The following is a 7500-nucleotide window of genomic DNA, read 5'->3' as shown; positions in this document are numbered from 1 at the left end:
TTCATTAGAATTGGGTGTTTAGTGTGTTAGTGTATTTATTATTATTATTATTATTATTATTATTATTATTATTATTATTATTATTATTATTATTATTATTATTATTATTATTATTATTATTTTTATTTTGCTATTTTGTGGTTTGATGAATAAAACTTAATGAAATTTGGTCATAATTATCAGCTTTGAATTCATTCAGTTTCACTACATATTTTGGGAATGAAATGAAAGAAAATCGAGATCGAGTCAAAAGATTTGTGGGCTATTGTCTATTTTGTCTGTTTCATGGATGTGATTAAGAAATAATGGATATTGAATTTGTATTTTTCTAATATAAAAAACAATAGAATATTTTCTGTTGATTGACATTTATTTGCAAGAAAAAGAGAGAGCTGAGTCCATAATTTGGTATTCTGTGTACTTTTGGAGGAAAATTGGAATTACTGAAGGAAATCAATGGAAATTTATTTTGTTTTTGGAGTAAACTATGAGGCAATTTGGTCACAATGTGGTTATTCGTTACACTTTTGTGGAAAAAAATAGGAATTTTTACCTGAATTATCTATTTCGATAATGAAGGAAAATTTATGGGAATTTTGTATTATGTACTGCTTAGAAAGGAAATTTAAGAAATAATTCAGACCAGGACAGAATGTATATTTGGGAAGGAGAAAAAAAAACAGTTAGATAAAAATGTTCATATTCCACAACCATATTTACGGAAATATTTCACATTTATTAAATCAAGTTTTTATTTTCTTCGCCGTCCAATGTTTTCAAAAAGAGATACTAGAAAAACTATCCATCGTTACACACGTACACACACAAAATGGGCACTCACTTCCACACATTCATACACACTGGTTTTATATACATATAACTGAATCACGAAAGTTTGGAACGTGATGAATATATAAATAAAGGTAGAAGCCACAAAGGAAAGTGAAACAATGGAGTAGCTACAAGATCTTTCGACTCAACGTCCTTTACTTAGTCGAAAGATCTATCAGCTACGCCATTGTTTCATTTTCCTTCGTAGCTTCTACCTTTATATATATATATATATATATATACTATACATATATATATATATATATATATATATATATATATATATATATATATATATATATATATATGTATCAGCCGTACACAATGATTAATATGGTTTGTTTTTATACATATACGATATCATGTACACCACTGGTATCGTATCGAAAGACTATACTATACTGTGTATTTATTGTTATCAGCAGAGACCCTTAAAAATCATATCAAGTAAACTCAACATCACCTTACCATACCTTAGACTTAGACCCACCAGTGCCCCATCCTGGAGAACCCTGGAAGATTGGGTAAGACACGTAGAAAATGAATAAGAAAATCTTGAGGGAAGATCCTCGCTAATCTTCAGCCAGACAAAGAAACGCCCAAATTGAAAATAGAGAAGAAAAAGGGCATAATCCTCTACCTTTTCGAGTTTCTCCCTGACCCCCTGTTTCTACCTCCCATCCTTCCCAACCCCCACCCTCCCCGGTGATCCACCTTCTAACCAACGCACACAAAAGAGAACCAACTTTCGGCATTTATTGGACTTGAAGAATCGTTCTCCCAGTCTCTCTCACTTCTCTCCTTCCTGGAATGCATGGAGAAGAAAAAATACTGCTCACTGATTTCCCTATGTCGAAATGACGAGGAGTAAAACGATGACAGAAGGTAGAAGAAGACGGAAATATTTCATGAGAAAGTAACTTTCTGACGTAGTTAAAAAGGAACTATAAAGAATAAAGCAAAAGAAAACAAGGTAACAAGTCCAACAAAGAATGACTTCTCCTTCAGGAAATACTACGTAGTCTGCTGGCTTCCATATAAGGTACTGATAAAGAAAAAGAAAATATAAAGAAAGTGAATGTAAAAAGAAGTAAAGGAAGCAGGAGGAATGTACGTAGAGGGGAAATCTTAAAAGTTACAGTATTAGCATCCTTATACGGAATACCGAAAAATTTTAAAAATGGGAAAAGTGCAAAATAAATTTATGCAGGGAGGGGAAGAATTTTTCAGCAGATATGCAAAGAATAAAGCATAATAAAGAAATAATGTTGAATTAAAAAAATCTGAGGTAAAATGCTTTCCTTCGTCCGTTAAAATAAAAAATTATATTATCAAAATAATAAAAAGATAGCGAAGGAATGCACGAAGAGGAGGAACTCGGTCCACCGACTCTGCTATAGAGTTAAAAAAAAATGAAGAATAAAAAAAAAAATCTGAGAAAAAGTCAAAGAGGGATATAATCATTGAGGCGTCTTATGAGACTCATCATCGCCTTCAAAAGGCCGTCGGAAAATGGATAAAAAATAAAAAATGAGATAAAGTAAGAAAGAAAGAAAAAAGTATATAAAAAAAACGTAAAGGGCGTAGTGAATCTGAAGGTCAAAGAAGCTTAGGACTTTTGTGAATGGCTGGTACAAAGGCAGGATTAACCAATATAATGAGAGAGAGAGAGAGAGAGAGAGAGAAAGAGAGAGAGAGAGAGAGAGAATGTGCCCTTCCATTATGTGATAAGGAAAAGGAGGCGAACCTTCAGCTCTTTATCAAAGGACAAATTAAGACCACTCCTCCGACATCACAGGAAATATACGGCAGACAGACATTCAGACAGACAGCCAGAGGCACTGGGAGTTTCACAAGCAGAAAGAAAAGAAAACTTCAAAAAAGAATCCTCAAGAATACGGCTTGTGGAGTAAGGACATGTGTGAATATTAGTGGAAAATGAATGAAAGAGGGAGACAGAGAAAAAAAAAAACGCGGAAACAGAACTTTTATTCCCGGACAAAAACATTAAAGGTGAAAGAACCAGAGGCCTATGGAAGCCAGCAGTCAGATGTCAGTGCACCTGAGACTCGTTCAAGAGCGCCATAGAATGGAAACTGAATTCCGTTTGCATTCGTTTTGCAAAAGTAAAGGAGTGCTCTCAGTAACGCCCTGGAGAGGAAACTGATATCCGTTTAATATGGAGAGGTAACAAGCGTTTTTTAATGTTCATCTCATACAGTTTCATTATTTACACTTTTTATATGTGTATAATTATTATTTAGGGTTCACATATATAAACACCGACTATTCACATTAGTCAATACCCATTTAGGCTTCCTACAAGGCAATATGACATCTACAACTATTACTACTGCAACAAAACTGACTTATGGAACTCTCCCGGACGCAGGTGAGGTAGAACACAGGTCGGTGTTTCATGACAATGTTATAAATAACAATTTATTCAGAGAACTGAAAGAACTTTTCTAGCAGCCTCTTGAGAAAATTAAAGTTAAGTAAAAATTAGACTAACATTTACATTTGCGAAAACTTTCCCAAACGTAAATGAATATTTTAAGAAGATTATAACAGTTCTTTGATCTATTCCTAACGCCTTTTTGCACAGAACAACTTTTTTTTATGAGATTCGTTTAATTGCGGGGTGCTTTATCATCAAAAGGCCATTTTTTATATATAGAATACCTTTAATCTATTAAAGTTCATTCACTACGTAAAAGTTTCCAACAAAGCCACTTTTTAATGGAATTCAGCTTAATTGCGGGCATCCCAAACTTATGTAAAATTTAAAACTTGTACTGTTGCTTCAAATGATTTCATGCGAGAAATCAAATCCTTTGTCACACGAACTGAATAGAAATGATACCAACGTACCTATAGCCGTTGCTCTTTTGTTATTTTACATTTTTCCATTTTCCTCATTTTTCTGCTGCATTTCTAAGTCATTAATTTCTTTATTTATAAAACAAAAAAAGAACAAAATCCACGGAGTAAAGACAATTAAACACAAGAGTAGGGATGGAAAGTTGGCAGAAATTCCCCACAGCGCTAGCAATCAGGCGTGCCAATCAGGAATGCCAATATCAAAAAGACTTTTTTTTCGCGTCAAAGAGAACGCGCCCGCAAAAACAAAACTCAACTTCGGAGGCAGAATAGGAGTAGAAAAACAAAACGCGCCTGAATGAAAGGAAAATACGTATATCACAAAGGAAAAACCCGGTTTAACGATCTGGATACCGAATCGTTGTAGTAAAGAGAAGTCAAAATAATGTACTAACGATAGCTAAACTGGGTTTTGTGTTTGTCGTTGGGTCTGTGCGAGAGATTGTGTATATCTATGTGTTTGTGAGGTGAGTGAGCGCACACGTGGGTCTGCTTGACAGAGAGAGAGAGAGAGAGAGAGAGAGAGAGAGAGATTAGAAAAGTTTGCTTGGAACTATCGAAGAAACTGGACAAAAAGAGAGAGAGAGAGAGATAAGAGCAGAGAGAGAGAGAAGAGAGATTAAGAAAAAGTTTGCTTGGAACTATCGAAGAAACTGGACAAAAAGAGAGAGAGAGAGAATTCTGCAGAAAACAAACAACGTACAGGAAATAGATAAGAAGAGAGTATAACACTCGTATTGGTAACAAATAAACGCTCAAACTCTCTCTCTCTCTCTCTCTCTCTCTCTCTCTCTCTCTCTCTCCAATCAGGCACTCACACACAAACTATATATACTACACACACAGACAATATATATAATATATTATATATAATATATATATAATATTATAATATATTATATATATATAATAATATATATTTAATATAATATGAGTAATATCACAAATCACCATGATTCATATATAAGCATTAAGCTACAAATGTCCTTTAATATCTAGTTCGCTCTACCTCGGAATTAATATATTTTCATAATATGTTAACCGAACGGGAATTTTTTAGTCGATAAGAAATTCGTTGATTAAAAAATTCCCCTTCGGTTAACATATATGCAAAATACTTTTCAATTCCAGAGGTATAGAGGCGAACTAGATATTAAAAGACATGTGTAAATTAATGCGCATATATATATATATATATATATATATATATATATATATATATATACAAAACATACATATATAATGATATATATATATATATATATATATATATATATATATGCATATATTTGAAAGAGAATGAGGTTAATTAACAAAACTTTCCATGAAAATTAAAACAGATAGATAGATAGAGAGAGAGAGAGGAGAAAGAGAGGAGAGAGAGAGAGAGCAGTATAGTTTGAGACTAGTTTCCAGTTCTACCTGTTGATGGGTAAGGATAGGATAAAAAAAAAAGTTTTGGAGGGGAGACGAATAATCAGATTAAAACGTGTTGATGGGGAAAGAGCGCTTTTTGGGATTGATCAAAACTCAAACACGAACTTGATCGTCATTACGTCCCCGTGATGGACTTTTAATTCTGAACTGGTCGTTCTCCCCTGTTTCAGGTGAAAAAAAGAATAACGGATTGCTTATTCTTTTCTATTTTCAATAGGAAAAGATCGCTTATTCACTTTATGTTGAGAATAGGTGACAAAGAATGCTTTATTCAACTTCTCTCTATTTCAAGTAAGTAAATGTTTATTCAAGCAAATAAAAAGAGGAAAGTCTGATATCTTCTTTCCTGCAGTATAGATGTAAAATATTTTGTCTCCGGTTATTTCATATGAAGAAAGGGAAGCAAAGAATAGTTGAGACCCGTCCATATAAGATAATAAAAAGAAACATTATTCCCTCTTATTTCCGTTGAATAAAAGATAGGAAAAAGAATGCTAAATCCTGTTCAAGTTTCAATTTGTACGAAGAAAAAACTTCTCAACTGAGGAAAAAGTTATATTTTATTACCCTCCATTCTGAATACGTTAAAATATAGAAAAAGGAGGTAGTTCATTGCCTTTTTAAAAGAAAAAACAAAATCTCAGTAATTCTGTATATATATTCATCGACTGGATTGTTGACAGGCACAAAAGCTTCGGTTTCCATTACTAACTCATCAAAAGTCAGATGGCAAAGGCAGTGGGTCACAATGGAGCTCAGTGACCCAACGGAGTGACGGGTGGGAAAGAAGGGTCCAGATTAAATACTGATCACTCCTATTAATGCAACACTCACTGGCTATATCCCCACAAGATCATGGCTAATTTTTTTTAAACAAATACATCGTGTATGACTTCGATCCCCGAATTTAACAGCTGCATTTTACTCGTTGTAGCTACCAAAGTTTCCCTGGTGCACTACAGGAACACACAACCTACATTCTTTTCATCGTCATAGTTGCATCTTTGTATTGCAAAAGTAAGTATTGTTAAATATCTATTTATTGCGTATAGCCTCGCCGTACTTGCACTCACACGCACATACAAAGTATCACCGTTGCGTTTGCCGAAACGAACACAGTACAAAATGCTCGTCTTTCATTCTTTGAGTGTCACCGTTGCATCGCAAAACACGCAGTTATTCTCACAATTTCACCTCTGTATTGCTTATTGCTTCTACCACACACAAATTTGTTGTATTCTTGCACAAATTAATTCCACTGATGTATATCAGGAAGTTGTGCAGCGTTTGTTTCACCGTTGTATTGCAGACTCCGATTTGTATTGATCCACCCCTCGTTTTTAGAATCAAATACAACTTTTAACCCCTAATTCACCATAATTCATAGATATACTGCAGGGATAATGCGATGATCAGTCTTTCCATCTTAACATCACTTTGTTCTTAAATACTGTTTTGTTTTTACTTAGTCACTGATATTGCTGTTTCCTGACAATTTCGCCCTCATGATGCAAGACCAAAACAAAAAGAGTGCTCATTGCTTCTAAAACTCCCACTGTTTACCAGCCACGGCATCAGCCTCGTCCGGCAAGAAGTGAAAAGCTTCGTATCGGAGCGAGAACGTCTGCTCAAAAGAACGTTGCTCCTGAACGTTTGGCTTCCGTCATTTTTCACGCGTTGCTCTGTAAACACACTCGGGATCATCTAAGTGGGATTAACTGCCGGATTATTTTTCTTTAATAAAGTTAAGGGTGACTTCAAAGAATCCTTAGTTAAATCCTAACATCCTGGAATCTAATTAATACAGGGAGCGCACTTTGTGCACACAAGAAGTCAAAGGGAATTTCTAACGACAAGAGAAAATAAATCTTTCTTTATCATTTCGCTCCGTGTGGACATAAGCCGGGAAGGTTAGAAAAATCGGGGAATGTTTTTAATAGTCTGTTTTATTACCTTTCTCTAAAATTAATTGCTTATATTGCCCCGGGGTTCAGCATCCGGGGATTTAGGCTCTACGCATCTTGGCCTGCCCGTGTAGGATTCGGTTCCAATCCCGCTCAGGATGGCGGGGATTTAAGGTAGTACCTCTCAGGATTTCAAACTCTTAAGCTGTAAAACTATAAAAACCTCTCGCAGATCTATTTCCCGTGGCAGATGCGGCGAGTTTTAAAATACACTTCAAATACACCTCGGCATCTGTAAATCATGACCGCACTTTCAGCCGTGATGGTGTAGATTTACACCTTAGATGCTGCTAGAGATAGCACAGAACCTCTCAATAACATCTAGAATTTCATGGGATGCATAATTTTCTTTCAAAAAATAAATAAAAAGTAATCCAAATAGCAA

At 34.6% G+C, this 7500-nt stretch overlaps 1 protein-coding gene across 2 annotated transcripts in view; it reads right to left on the bottom strand.

Moving 5' to 3' along the window:
* The window catches only part of LOC135206372 (fibroblast growth factor receptor-like 1), a 208698-nt gene that overhangs the window by 48920 nt on the left and 152278 nt on the right, over positions 1–7500 (bottom strand). The gene's annotated exons all lie outside the window — the stretch shown is intronic.

This window comes from Macrobrachium nipponense, chromosome 11 (assembly GCF_015104395.2).
Source record: "Macrobrachium nipponense isolate FS-2020 chromosome 11, ASM1510439v2, whole genome shotgun sequence".
NCBI classification, from domain to species: Eukaryota; Metazoa; Arthropoda; class Malacostraca; order Decapoda; family Palaemonidae; genus Macrobrachium; species Macrobrachium nipponense.
The sequence above is the reverse complement of the archived record's forward strand: the minus strand, read 5'-3'. Positions and strand labels throughout refer to the sequence as shown.